This window comes from Schistocerca serialis, chromosome 3 (assembly GCF_023864345.2).
Source record: "Schistocerca serialis cubense isolate TAMUIC-IGC-003099 chromosome 3, iqSchSeri2.2, whole genome shotgun sequence".
NCBI classification, from domain to species: Eukaryota; Metazoa; Arthropoda; class Insecta; order Orthoptera; family Acrididae; genus Schistocerca; species Schistocerca serialis.
The window spans coordinates 497,493,018-497,508,265 of NC_064640.1; the positions used below are offsets into that span (position 1 = coordinate 497,493,018).

Here is a 15,248-nt window from a genome sequence, read left to right on the forward strand (position 1 = left end):
CCTTTTGAGCACTTTTGGCATTGCACAAATGGTAAACACAGCTAAATGGATTTTTAAAAAAAAGGCTTAAATTTTAGAAAATGTACTTAGGGATGTTGACAGGGAAAATTGTAGACTATTTATATGAGATCTTGGCATTTTGAATCAGTACTGTCTGATGATAAAGCTGAAGACAGGTTCAGTGAGACCTGCAGAACTTTTAACAGGCTTGGCAAATCAACCATGTGTATACAGAAGGCAATGTCAATGCTAAGTCCTCTAAATTCTGCAAATTGTTTAAATTAATTTTTGAGGAGACATTTCCAAAAATAACCATTTCTAATGCAGCAGCTAAGGAAAATAGATAGGCAATTGTGGGTATTCGAAAGTCCTCAATGACAAATTCCTCAAATCTTTGCAAAAGCACTGCACTAATCCACAGTTTCTTGAGTATAGTCACAAGTACAATGAAAACATGTGAGTGAGTTCTGCTTGCAAAAATCATTCGATGTCAAATTGATACATAATGCAGAAAATACAAGAAAAGAGGTGGGGTTTGTTATAAAACAAGAAACGGGGAAAGGCATAGAAGTATAACAACATACAAATCAAAGTCTTCAGGAATTCATAAAAGTTTTTAATGATTACTCCTCTGGTACTGTGAATAAGCTGCAGCAAAATCTGCCTAAAACCCATGTAGCACCCACAATGATTTACACAAGAAGGACACTAATGCTGCTTCTCACAGCTGAGCTTGAAGTTAGGAAAACAGTACAGCAATCCCAAAAAAGACGTCAGAACGCATAGATGAGGTTCCTGCCTCAGTTCTGAAGGTGTGATTCAACGCCCATAAACAAACACGTCCTTTAGTTCAAGTGTTTTACCAGAGTACCTAAAGCATGCACAAGATGTGCCCTTACAAAAGAAGGATAATGTAGAAAAAATTAAAGATTATGAGCCATTTTCAGTGTAGTCTTCATTCTCAAAAAGTAACTGAAGCAACCACGAAAGAGAGACTGAGAAGTTACGTGAATAAATACAACCTCTTTAATGAAGCACAATTTGGTTTCAGAAGTGGAAAATGGCAATACTGGCCATTAGAGGGGCAGTTTCTTAAACTTGACCAAGGCATAAAACACTATTGGGCAAGTTAGAAGTGCCAGGTATAAGAGGAACAGCAAGCGAGTGCTTTCAGTCTTACTTGGAAAACAGGGTGTGAAAGGTGGAGACTGCTCACAAACATGTTGATAGTAAATTTTTAGTAAAACAACCGTCTAACAAGAAGAACAAACATAGTTGTTTCTCAGGGCAGTGTATTGGGTCCAGTTCTGTTCTTAACATATAAGTGTATAAATGACTTCCCAGACGGTGTAAGAAACGGAGAGAAAGTTCTCGTCGCCAATGACAGCAACGTCATAGTCACCAATGAGACATCAAAACGCCTATTAGGAAAAAAAAGCATGTCTCAAGAATGTTTACAATTGGGCAGCATGTAGTAAATTAACACCAAACATGAAGAAAACGAACAGTATGGGCTTCAGCATAAAGAGGGGAAGCATCCCCGACACTTTATACATAAATGACAAATTTATGGACTGTGTAACAAAAACTAAGTTTTCAGGTATGAACACTGTCAGCTAACATGAACAAACATAAAAACATACTGGGAAAAATAATGTCACCAGCATGTAATGCTCTTAGGGAGTTATCATCAGTCTGTAATAGCTATGGTCTTGTGGCAACATACTATGCCTACATACACTCAGTTCTTAACTATGGGTTTCTTTTCTGGGACTCAAAGGCACAACATATGGACACAGTTTCTAAACTGCAGAAAAAGGTCATAATAATAACTGGAAATAGTAGTCAGGCTCATTGTCAAGAGCTATTTAAAAAGATGAGCATCCTTTCTTCACCAGGTGAGTACATCTTCCCATCTGCGGAGCATATCACGGAGAACATTATTAAATACTGCACTAATAATCCTCTACATAACTATGTCACAAAGGCCAGTTTAGACTTACATTTGCCCAGGGAAGAAGAAAAAAAAAAAACTCTCAGAACAGCATTTTACAACAGGGGATAAAACCGAATAATAAACAACCAAATGAAGAGAAAAAAGATTACTAAAATACAACCGTTTAAAAAGGCAGCTACAACATTCTTCACAAGGAACGCATATTGCACAATTATTAAAGATTATTTAGAGGACTCAGTAGTGGATATAAATGAAAGGGGATAGCTACAGCACCTTGTCACCTTTCAGTGCACGATTATGGTTTACTGCTTTCACAAGGATATCTTGCCAAAATTTAAAATACATTATAGTCATGTCCGTTAACTCAGTTTACAAGTTGAGAGAATGGAGTTGATTCAAGGGCACAACAGTTGTGCTGTTTGTCATCAGCGGGTGTCCTCCAAGTGTGTACGGCGGTGAAGATCGAAATTATGCTTTTGCTTTGATTTTTCTCACGAGGCCCATGAACCTTCCAAACATAATTTTACAACTGCTGACTACCTGCCCCCCCCCCTTTTCATCATCATACAGCACGTTAGGTATATTGTGAGTTGTATAATTTTGTCTACTGATTTGCGTTGTGCTACTCTCGCAAATTCTGTATCACTGAGAGACAGTTCTTGGATGACTAAAGAGAAATAAATATGTTTCGACAACAGAGTGTTCATTACATCTATCAGAGTGGATTCCACATCCAACTTGTTGGGCAGATTCTGAACAGTACACAAAATTTTCCAAACTTAAATGTTTTCTGCCTACAAACAAATGACAGCCATCAACCCTGTCAGTTACAACAGCAGCAAAATCTACTGATCCCATGAAATAATAAATGGGCCTGTTATGTTTGTTGTTAAAGAGGGTCAATATACTCCAAGGGTAAGAGTCCCAGCAGCAAAGTTTCCACAAACATGTTAGTTTAATTATACACAAAACAGGAAAATAATTGTTTTCACAGTTGACAATTACTGTCTGGGGAGACAAATAAGCTTCTATAAAGTGGCTAGTCTTGTGGTAGAAGGCATTACAGCCAGATATTGAAATTTTGTAGGTTAGGTAATTGTGAATGGAGAGCTATGTAATCTCATCCTCTAACCAAGTCGTAACTGATGACTGCAAACCTTTCTACATATATGTGGCAAGACAATTCACTGTTATTGTCATTATTGGCAGTATTTCTTAATCATCATCCTACAATGTTGATATTTCCTTTTGTTTCTTTTTGATGCTCTTACATGCAAATGACTTTTTCCTTAATATGACTACTATTTTATTTTCAATATGTACACTTTCACTTAGCCACGAATTTATTCACTGCAAAGTTGTGCCACTCCATATATACTGCTACACCTTTATAGTTAATGAATTATTTAGAGGCAATGTAGTGTAACACAATATATCATTCCTATTGAATAATTCACTGCATTTTCCCAGACACAATTCTCTGGAACTTTGTGCTCAATTACTTCAAGAAGTGCTACCTTAAGCTGTAACGTGTTACAAACTTGAACAGCAAATTGTGTGTTACAGGAAGGGTGCAGGAATCATTTACATATTAGCCTAGAAAGTAATGATAGCGTCATGTTTGAATTTGTTTCTTTGTTTATATTTAAGCCATTGAAGTAGTTATTACAATATTTGGTATACAATTCCAAAAAATACGGAACTTGCGTGTCCATATGATATTTTTAAATGAAATCCTGGCTTCTTTGAATGCTCTGAAAGGTTTTACCGTAATTTGGTAACCCAAAATTACTGTATTTTCTCCTAAAATATGTCATATATAAAAGATATTCAAGAGAATGGTTTACGGCAACTCACATAATCCGTTGTTCGTCAAATTTTGGATTCTCTTCGTTCACAAAATTTACTGCCAAGCGAAATTTCAAGTGTTGGTTTGCCAAACACTTAACATTGATCCCTCTTCCTCTAACACAACTTTAATGTCAGCATTTAAAAACTTGATACAACAGTAAGAAACTGTTTAATAATATAGCGATAGCATTTTGTGTTTCCCAACATGAAGTGGCTTTTGGTGGAAACTGGAAGTGAACGATGACATGCTATCCACCCGTCCGCCCCACCCGTCTCTCTACAGACTCCTTACCCGCGGCAATGCATTTACTCTCAACATTTCATCTACCGCACACAATTTAGTAAGGCTAAGTGTTGAGCGAATTTGCTTCCGATTTTGTTATTCCTTGACAGTTAGTTGTCTTACCTGAAACGTTGTGTCGACTATGTTGTTTAATTAAATCCGTAGAAGCTAACAGTATACCAAAGACAATTATTGCACTCGCACAAACAGCGATTTTATTTCTGCCATGATTCCTTGTAATAGTAGAAAAAAATCACACATATTTTTACATTTTACATGCACACTTTACCAAACTTTCTGAATGTAACAATCTCGAATTGCCGCTGTTACCACTAAGGTTAACAACGACGCCGGCTCTATGCAGCCAAACTGAAAACATAAGACAGACGAATTCAACTTCCAAACATTCTAAGATATTACTATTGACTCGTGTACACTGTCAATAAATTTATTGTTGCAGTTTTAATCCTCAACGTTCAGTCAGAAGTGGTTACAATGCTTATTTAGCTAGTTCAAAAACTTCACGAGCCGATTGTTGTAGTACCTGCAAAATAAACAGCAACACAGCTCATGAAAAACACATTACTTCTACCTCAAAGTCCACAACTGTAACGAAATTGTCTAAATCACGCGGATATATGGCTACCTGATATTAACTTACAAAATCGAGAATTACCTTTTGTAGATGTCTTCTGTACGTATAAATATGAAATTTTCAAAACAACTCAAAGATTATCATTAATCTCCGATTACGCATAAGAGCGTAACTAGAAGTTTTTTAACTCTCTCATATGAGCGAGACGTTAAGCGTATGACAGTGTGGTCGAAGATCTACGTCTTGCCAAAATTATGTACACGTGATATGTCGCATATACGGAAGAATAATTTTGCCACCAAGGCAGCATAAGAACACATTAGATGAACGTTTGTAACACACTGGGACCAGTCACGTCATCGTCAAGAAAAGTACCAGTCGAGTTCCCAAAACCATAATACTCATGTAGAAAACAAATCGTTTTAAAGTACCAATCCAGTTCTGAAAACCCAAGTAGTCATGTAAGAAACGAATCCTTTCCTAATTTTTTGTAGGCGAAGCACTTTGTTACATTCCTGTTCAGAGTGGAGCATGCATGTTCTGAAATGGACCTAGATTACTGTAAACGACGTAGCTACTGTCGGCATAAACTACTTTAAGTCGACACTCGACGCGGTGGCTGGCAGGAGCGACCACACCATACAGGCATTTTCCATTTACATCCACCAGATGTCATTCAGCTTAATTCATACTGTTAACTTTTCAACTAGAATAGCTAATGGCTCAAAGACGGCCGTTGATAATATCTTTATAGAAATTTCTAATGAACAAAATTAAACAATGATATTCCATTTGCTAAGTGTTAATACTGGTCAGGATATAAAATATGCCAAATCTGTCTTCAAGAGGTAGTCAGTGGGGCAAAAATTAATTGTTTTAGGAAACTCCTGGAAGACGTGAATTGGAGTATTGTATGCAATTCTCACAGCGTGAATGAGAAATGCAACACTTTATTAATAAACATCCGTAACTTATTTGAAAACTGTTTTCCCCCAAAACTAAGCCATACTAGGGCAGTCTATAAATAATCCATGGATTACTCAAGGAATAAAGGTATCCTTTAAGACAAAATGGAAACTGTATCTGTTATTCAGAAACAGTAGTGATGTCGATGTTATACCACATAACAAAACATACTGAAAAATATTGATGATACTAATACGGACATCAAAGCAAATGCATTGTCTGGGAAGAATAGTCGCATCAGATATCAAAATAAAGACAGTATGTGATATGGTGATGGAAGAAACTGGTAGATCCAGAGATGAAGTGGAGCACACACCATTAATATTAAAATGATACACAGGCAACAGATGTTTGCAGTGTTGCTGAACTTTTTAATAAGCACTTCATAACTTTTACTGAAAAGGTGATACTGCCTGTGAATATCTCAGACCAGTCATTACAAATATCTAAAATAATATGAGTGGGACCCTAACAATACCAGTAGAAGTAATGTCCACCGTAAAATCCATAAAATCAAAAAACTCTAGTGGCTATGGTAATATATCAATAAAGTTGATTAAACAGTGTGCCTCTGAGTTTAGTTACATTTTAAGTTATTTGTGAACCAGTCTTTTATCAGTGAAATATGCTGAAATTAAACCTTTGTTTAAGAAAAGAGATAAAGAAATGCTGCCAAGTCAAAGGGTACAGATATCAAGAAGGCTTTCTACATGTACAAGTGTTTTTTTTTCTTTTTTTTCCAGATGGTACAGCCATTGCAATAAATAGTCAGTGAAGCATAGCCTTAGAAAGTTTGGCTAATGAAATTTTCATGGACATCAATAAATGGTTTCTAGCCAAGTCTTGGTCACTAAACCTTGAAAAAACATATTATATGCAGTTCAGTACTTGTAAAAAGTTTCCCGTTAGTGTATGCCTATAATATGATAGAAGAAGTTGACAGTGTTAAATTCTTGGGATTACAGCTTTATAATAAATTTAACTGGGAGTATGTGTTTGTTTGGAGCTTACAGGTGCCCAACACACCTTAACTAAGAAGAGCATGCTGCAGAATTGCTGAAGCATCTAAGCAAATATCTGTTTGCTGTGCAAATGTTGTCAAACATAAGTGATATAAAAATAAAAAAAGGTAATGTACTATGCATAGAAAGAAGGATCCTTTATTGTATGATTATATGGTAGCGGAACAAACACTGGTAGCAGTTACTTCTGCAAAATATCTGGGAGTATGCATGCGGAACGATTTGAAGTGGAATGATCATATAAAATTAATTGTTGGTAAGACGGGTACCAGGTTGAGATTCATTGGGAGAGTCCTTAGAAAATGTAGTCCATCAACAAAGGAGGTGGCTTACAAAACACTCGTTCGACCTATACTTGAGTATTGCTCATCAGTGTGGGATCCGTACCAGATCGGGTTGACGGAGGAGATAGAGAAGATCCAAAGAAGAGCAGCGCGTTTCATCACAGGGTTATTTGGTAACCATGATAGCGTTACAGAGATGTTTAGCAAACTCAAGTGGCAGACTCTGCAAGAGAGGCGCTCTGCATCGCGGTGTAGCTTGCTCGCCAGGTTTCGAGCAGGTGCGTATCTGGATGAGGTATCGAATATATTGCTTCCCCCTACTTATACCTCCCGAGGAGATCACGAATGTAAAATTAGAGAGATTAGAGCGTGCACGGAAGCTTTCAGACAGTCGTTCTTCCTGCGAACCATACGCAACTGGAACAGAAAAGGGAGGGAATGACAGTGGCACGTAAAGTGCTCTCCGCCACACACCGTTGGGTGGCTTGCGGAGTATAAATGTAGATGTAGATGTAGATGCTTACTTTCATTCTATAATGTCATATGGGATTATTTTCTGATACAGTTTTCTGAGCCCAAAAACGTGCAATATGAATTATTTGTCATGTGAACTCAAAAATGTTCTGCAGAGGGCTGTTTAAGGAACTGGGGATGCTAACTACTGGTTCCCAAAACATTTATTCCTTAAAGAAATTTGTTGTTAATAATATATCTTTCTTTCAAACCAACAGCTCAGTTCATGGAATCAGTACTTGAAATAAGAATAACTTTCACAAAGATTTAAAGCCACTTACTTTGGTTCAGAAAGAAGTCCACTATTCAGAAATACACATTTTCAGTAACCTACCAGCAGCCACAAAAAGTTTATTTAATAATAAAGTTTAGTTTGAGAACAATCTAAAGGATTTATTGGTGGCCAATTCCTTCTTCTCCATTGATGAATTTCATACCAGAACCGACTGATTTGTGTATCATAGAATGTGGGCTTTCACGGCCAGTGATTCATGTATGTTATTAATAATATCACATAATGTGAATATTGTGTACAAGCCAACTCCTGCACAAATTTTGTGCAGTAATACAATCATTGCCAATATGTTCTGTAAAATGTTTTTTATTTTATTTTTTATTTGATGATGCATGGCTACAGTAGCCTAAGAATTATCACATGCATCTAAGAGAACTGAACATTTAATATTTGGTGACAAGTTTTATATCCTATTAAATGTAAATATGTGTAAGGGTTTTAGGATCTCCTCACTATGTATTAATTGGAACAAAAAGTACATCTAATCAGAGTCCACCTTACAGTTGCAGTTTCTTAGATAAAAATGAAATGTACATGCTCATCTTCATATTGTTGCTGTTGCCTGTGTTGTTTCTGAGTCTTAAAGTGATTTCTGGTGCTTGTGTGGTTAATGTTTGTTTTTGTTTAAAATTCAAAATTGATTGGTACATTTAATGAACATTATACAAATATGTCACAAAATGTAATTCAAGATAAATTTCTGGTAACGCAATAAGTCTCTCAAACTGAAAGTACCATGCTTCTGTATCTGGTGACTATATCTGAAATAAAACAATGCTGTTTCTGTGGTCACCAACTCGAACAGTGAGTTGATGTAGCTCTCCCCACTAGTGTATCCCGTGTAAGCCACTTAATCTCTGCTGGAATCCATCTACTGGAATCCATGAAGAATGTTGTAAGTAAACTTAAAGAATAAAACATCCTTAAAATATTCAAGCATAGATTTTCATCTCTTTATTTATTTATTCATCCAGGGATCATCTTACAGTGATAGGACATTCGTCTCATCATCACAATACAACATCAGGAAGTAAATACAAGGTATGTCCACAAATTAAGTGCTGTTTGGATATATAAAACAAATGTGTACAGATACAGAAAAAATATTTATTGTACAAAAATCTACAACTGTTAAACTCTTTTTCTACATAGCTTCCAAAATTTTGTAGGCACTTGTCATAGCGTGGAACAAGTTTTTGTATGCCTTCTTCATAGAAGGTTGCCGCCTGTGTATTCAACCATGTGGTAACATGTTCTTTCAGCTCATCATCATCATTATTGAAGTGCTGACCACCAAGGACAGATTTTAGGTGTAAGAAGAGATGAAAGTCACTAGGAGCGAGGTCCGGGCTGTACAGAAGATGATCAAACGTGTCCCAGTGAAATTTCTGTAAGAGATGTTTGGTCGCATTCGCCGTGTGAGGTCAGACATTATTGCAGAAAAAAACAACACATTTTGACAGTAATCCTCGGTCCTTGTTCTGTATCGCGAGGTGCAATTTCTTAATGCTTTCGCAGTAACCATGTGCATTGATTGTTTGGCCTTGTGGTAAGAAATCAATCAGCAAAATGCCTTTTCTATCCCAAAAAATGGTGCACATGACTTTCCAAGCTGTCAAGATAGGCCACAGATGGGTGTCCACTTCATTCTTCATTGTGCGTTTGATCACGTCCTTCATTGAACAGTCTGAGCCATCTTCTAACCATTGAATCACTTGTAGCATTTTGTCCAAAAACCTTGCAGATTTGCCAATGAATTTCCATTCGTTTTAGTTTCTTTGCATTTAGAAAATGAATCACAGATCTGATTTCACACACGGTGGCATTTTCAATTATGGCTGACATTATAAAGAAGCACTACAAAGCCCATGTCAGCAGCAGTGATCTGAAAATGGTGTACATGTCTTCTCCTTGAGTCAGAGTAACTACTGCGCATGCTCAGAACAGCAATCATAGTGCTGCTGCGGATAGAAATAGAAATGAAGCTTACTTTGTGGATGACCCTCATAGCTCAGAAATATACACATTCACTGTATATACAAGTACACTTGTTTGAGGATAGGACAGGTGGTCAGTTGTGGCCTTTATGAAGGAAAGGATTTAGGGAAACTACAGGAAACCTAAATCAGGATGGCCAGGCAGAGCAAACTCTTTCCTTACAAGTATAAGGTCAGTATCTTATTTCATTTATTTATGATCAATGGATCATCACAATGATATAAGATTTGTCATCAAAATACAATGAAACTAAATAGCTCAAAAAATTTATGCACACATAGAATATATGAATGTGCTTTGTGAGAATAGGACAGATTGTAGGCCACAGTCTTGATGAAGGAACCATCCCAACATTTGTCTGAAATGATTTAGGAAAAACATGGAAAAAGCTAAATTAGGATGGCCAGTCAGAGAAGAAACTCCAGCCTCCTAAATATGAGATCAGTGCCTGAAAATCTGCACTGCCTTGTCCAGTTGACCCTATTGCACAATGTTCCTTTGTTCATACACAACTTGCACAAGATAAGTGGTTTTGCACTGTTTTTTTTTTTTTTTTTTGCATCACTCTACACTGTCACTGCACACTCTAAGGACACCCACTGGTGCCTTCAGGACTATGAACAGTTGCAATGCTTCATTTGGTCGGTCCCTACAGTACAATGTACTTTGAGATACAGACAATTTGCTCCAGATAACTTTATGTTATAAATATAATAATACTCTTCAGTGCTCTACACATGAAAGGTGCTACTGGTGACTCCTGAACCATTAACATGCTTTTATGCCCTGTGTACCAACTCCAGTTTATTTTGGAAAACTGACCCCAGGCCCATAAACATACCATTACGTCTCATGCACATCTTCATGTCCTCCCAGTCCACCAAAAAAACTGAGTGTCCCCCCACGATGAGTGAGATGTTGAACGCAGGAGAATGACGAGAGATTACTATCATGCACTATAGATCTTGGCACATCATTTTCTTGCAAAAGTATTGTAATGTGACAAGGTGTTGCAGTTATCCCGTTTTGGGATTAACAACTACTCTTGGACCTCTGAGTAATATTTGACTGTATGGTACGTATTACCTATGAAGCATTTTTTAGCTGCCTTTTTAAACAGAAGCATTAAATTAATCTTTTTCATCTGCTTGCACAATTTATCATACAATTTTATTCCTTGATAGAAAATGCTGTTTTGAGTTTTATGTTAATTTTTTCTCAGTAAATGCAAGTCCAAACTGGCTCTTGTTCAATGATAATATACTGAAGAACTTTTAGTGAAATGGCAGAATGGCCACTAGAGTGCATTAGTGTTGTTCATGCTTAGTGTTGTTACCAGACCTGGTAAGCTATATATGGTGTGTCAGCAGCCTCTGATGTTGAGTGATCACTGTGAAGCATATGAAGGTGCCATGTACTCATGTGCTACAGAATTATCAGCATCTGACAGAGTTTCAAATGGGCCTCATTTTGGTCAAATCATGTTATCAAAATTTAATGCTACCATTTTATTTTCATTTGTTATCAGTTTGTTATGGCTGGTTAATGGAACAGAATAAATGAAAAGAGCATTGATCTGCATAAAGCAGTCAAAAACAAGACACAAACAATGTGCTTTTTAGAGAAAGAAAAGTGGCTGTGAAAAATTAGCAAAGAACCAGATGAAGACCTGTACAATGGTATTGAAATTGGAAGTTTAAATGAGTAAACTGAATATGAAAAACTATTGATGAAAAAAGAAAAAAGAGAGAGAGAGACCACTGGAAACAAAAGAAGAGTTTTTTCTTGTAGTAGGTTAAAATCAATAAAGGAATTGGTATGGAGCACCTACAAAGTAGTAGCAACAACATCAAAAGTACATTGTTTACTGTGGTATCTAAATGTTATGAAGAGGATATCATACTATCTGACTTCACAAAAAATAAAAATACTGAATTACTCAAAATGGCCAATGCAAAGGGCCACACAAATTATAGAACACAGCGTTTTCTGTCACATGCATCAATAATATTACTGTCAGTAGTTGAAGAGAAGATTAAAAAGAAAATAGATTGGAACTTAGCCAATGATAAATTTGGCTTCAGATCTGGGAAGGATACGAGGAAAGCAATACTGGCACTACGTCAAATTTTGGAAAGAAGATTAGAAGTAAACAGAAAAACATATATAACATTTAGTGACATAAATTGACGTATCATATGGTTAATTTGAACCTGTTAATTAAAGCAATGTGCAAAAGTGGGACTTGACTGCTGGGACAGGCACTAATTTTGAGTATAAACAAAAGTCAAAGTACTCAATTTGACACAAATTATGCCAAGAAAGAAGTAAAAATCTGAAGGGCAGAGAGACAGAGGTACTATCTATCACCTGATTTATTTAATGTGTTCATAGAGGGGGCAATGACAACAATGAAAGGAGAAATGACTGGACTCTAAATTTTGGTATGCATTTAGCTGCACCAGATTTGCTGATGACATAACAATAGTGGCTGACTCAGAGAAGGAACTAATGGAAATTCTTAGGGTCTTAAATAAACAGACAACAGTACTGAAATTAAAAATAAATACAACAAGACAAGAGTCATGTTTATAGACAAGAAAGGAGATGGAGGTGAGACTGACTTAAGAAATAGCAGAGAGCAACTTAAGGAACTAATTGAATTTTGCTGTCTCAGTAGCAATGTAGAGGAATACAATAGAGGTGTAAAGAAATCAAAAGAAGAACAGCTCTGGCCAAGGGTGCTTTCAAAAATAAGAAGAGGTTTTATGCTCCACTCAGTGAGGGACAAGCTAAATGCCAGAACATTGACATGCATGTATTATGCTCTCCGTTCAGTACTATGTTGCAAAATTATTTTTTGGGGTCATAATACTGAATGAAGGAAAAAAATCAGAATAATCCTGTACAAAAAGCAAAGAGAAACATGTGAACCACTCTTTAAAAAATTAAACATACTGCCCCTCCCTATCCAATTTATATTTGAACTTCTCTGATTTATTAAACAAAACGTCAGTAGATTGCACTGGAATCTGGACAGTCACCATCATGACTCAAAGTCAACAAAATTGTTAAGACTAGTTCCCCATTCTACTACACTGCATAGCAGTAGTGTTAAATGTATGGGAATCAAACTCTACAACCATCTCCCAGAAGAAGTAGAAAGTATTCTAACAAAGCATTGCTTTTATGGCATACAACACTTTCTTGAATGTGATATATCATAAATTAAATTAAATATTTTTATTACGTTTCAAAATGAAACTGTTTCATTAGAAATAACCTATTGTCCATTATGAACTTTTGCTGTTTAATGGTCGGCATTATTATTAGAACTTATTCTGGTATTATTATGAATGCATATGTAATATATCTTCTGTGAGATGTACACCATAAGAAATAGTGCTATTTCTATATATGTTCTCATATCATTTGTTTGAATTGTCCCATATCATATTGTACACGTCTGTACATTGAATGATTGAGTGCATCAATAAATATACAAATACCTTCTGCAAACAAGCACATCAGCTTCCCCTCTAAGAAAAGATAAATAAGGAACTTTGTATGGTGTGTTTACATATGGAAGTGAGACATCAGTGTTGGCAAAGCAGGAGGAATCTCACCTTGAAGTTATGGAAATGTAGTTCTGGAGGGAATTACAATAGGGGCGGGTAGGAATCCTGCATGTGTGCGGTGCACTTGCTCGTGTGCAGTTAACGGGCGTTCTTAGTACACACAGGGGCAAGCTGGCCACCTGCTTCTCTCCCCTTCCCTCCCAACCATACCATCTCTCTGCTCCTTCCTCTGTAATGCGTTTTGTTTCCTAGCTTGCTTTATTGAATGAAGGAATAAGGTTAGTAGGAGTGCTTGAAAGAAATCATGGTTTGAAAGAGTACCTATTACCTACGATACGTTTTATTTAATTATCACAGGTGGAGTTTACAATACGTTTAATGTCTGGAACAAAATTTATACATACATACAGACAAATGCAAACAGTTACGTAAATTTTCATCACTGATGTTTGCTCTTAACTGAGACTTGTTAATTTTCATACCAGAAAAAAAAAAGCTCCCACAAATGTATGTTGAGCCAAACATCGACATTATCTTCGCGGCTTCACAATGGAGACGAGGAAACTCTTGCTGTGGAAAGTCATCATGAAAGTCTATTACACGTCTTACCAAAAAGGAACTTGCCTTTCTCAGACGAGAATTACACTGTAGATCTATTAATTCCATTTGCAAATTGGGATGAATATCATCTACAGAAACAGCAAATGGTCTTGAGAACCATTCAAAAGCTTGGGATAAACATGATATATCCCCAAATTGCTTGAGAAATTCCTCTTTCATTGCATGAAATACAGAAACATATTCTTTGCAATTCTGTTCTCGCACAGTAGACAGAGTAGGGAAATGCACTGCATTCCCTGATGAGAGCTGTCGTTCCCACAGCTCAAGCTTGCTAGTGAAAGCTTGCACCTTTTCAGCCATTTCACAGATTATCTGATCGTCTCCTTGCAAACTTGTGTTCAATGCATTCATGTGTCTGGTAATGTCCACTAAAAATGCAAGGTCGGCAATCCACACTGGATCTTCTAACTTGGGGTCGTAACTTCCTTTGTCCTTTAAAAACTGATTTATTGGTATTCTCAGCTCAAAAAATCTTTTCACTACATTACCACGGCTAAGCCAGCAGCCTTCACTGTGGTATGGTATGTCACCATACTCTTCCCCAATTTCAGATAAATATGTGTGAAACTGTCTATGTGTAAGCCCTATGTCAGATTCATCTAGTATCGTCAGATCGCTCTTCTTAACCTCAGTCAGTTTCCCCATCCGCTCAGAATCCGACAATAAATTGTACTCGTCCTTGTGAAATTTATTATAATTGGTGTTCAATACTAAACTTCCAATGACCAGCAAGAATACTGCCAGATATTAAACATTTCAAGTTTTCACATTTTTGCACTAAGCAAAAATGCCTTTTACTACACTACCGCAACCTGCCAGCTGTCGCCACTGCCCCGGTCGACGATTGCACACGAGCAGCACACGTGCAGCGCTGTGTGCTCATGAGCCGTGAGCAGCATTTGCCCGCCCCTGAATTACGAGTACTAGCTTGACTGACAGAAAAACAGATGAGTTTGTTTGACAAGAAATAGGAGAGAAGAACAAACTACTCAAAATCGTTGGCAATTTCAAACCAAAATTCATTAGATATTTAATTAGACATGATATCATTTTACAAAACATTTCTGAAGGTGAGATTATTGGGAAGAAAATGAGTGGACAACCGAGAACACCCTATATAAAAAAAATATGACCAGTGAGATGAGATGGTCTTCACATACAGAGATGGAGAGGACTGCTGAAAAGAGGGAGCTGTGGCTGCAGAGACAAGGTTTAGTCTTTTGATAGAAGAAAAATGTCTGAACCTGTTTGCTACACTACTCATTGTCTCTTATAGTGTTTTCTG

The 15,248-nt window shown here is 36.8% G+C and overlaps 1 protein-coding gene across 1 annotated transcript in view; it reads right to left on the minus strand.

The window, feature by feature from the left end:
• LOC126469525 (serine/threonine-protein kinase GL21140-like) overlaps positions 1–4,797 on the minus strand; it is a 215,336-nt gene extending 210,539 nt beyond the window's left edge. Inside the window, exons 1-2 of the mRNA XM_050096645.1 lie at positions 4,768–4,797; positions 4,215–4,635 (exon numbers count right to left, since the gene is read on the minus strand). The gene's annotated coding sequence lies outside the window, so the exon portion shown is untranslated. The remainder of the gene's footprint in view (positions 1–4,214; positions 4,636–4,767) is intronic.
• Positions 4,798–15,248: the final 10,451 nt, after the last annotated feature.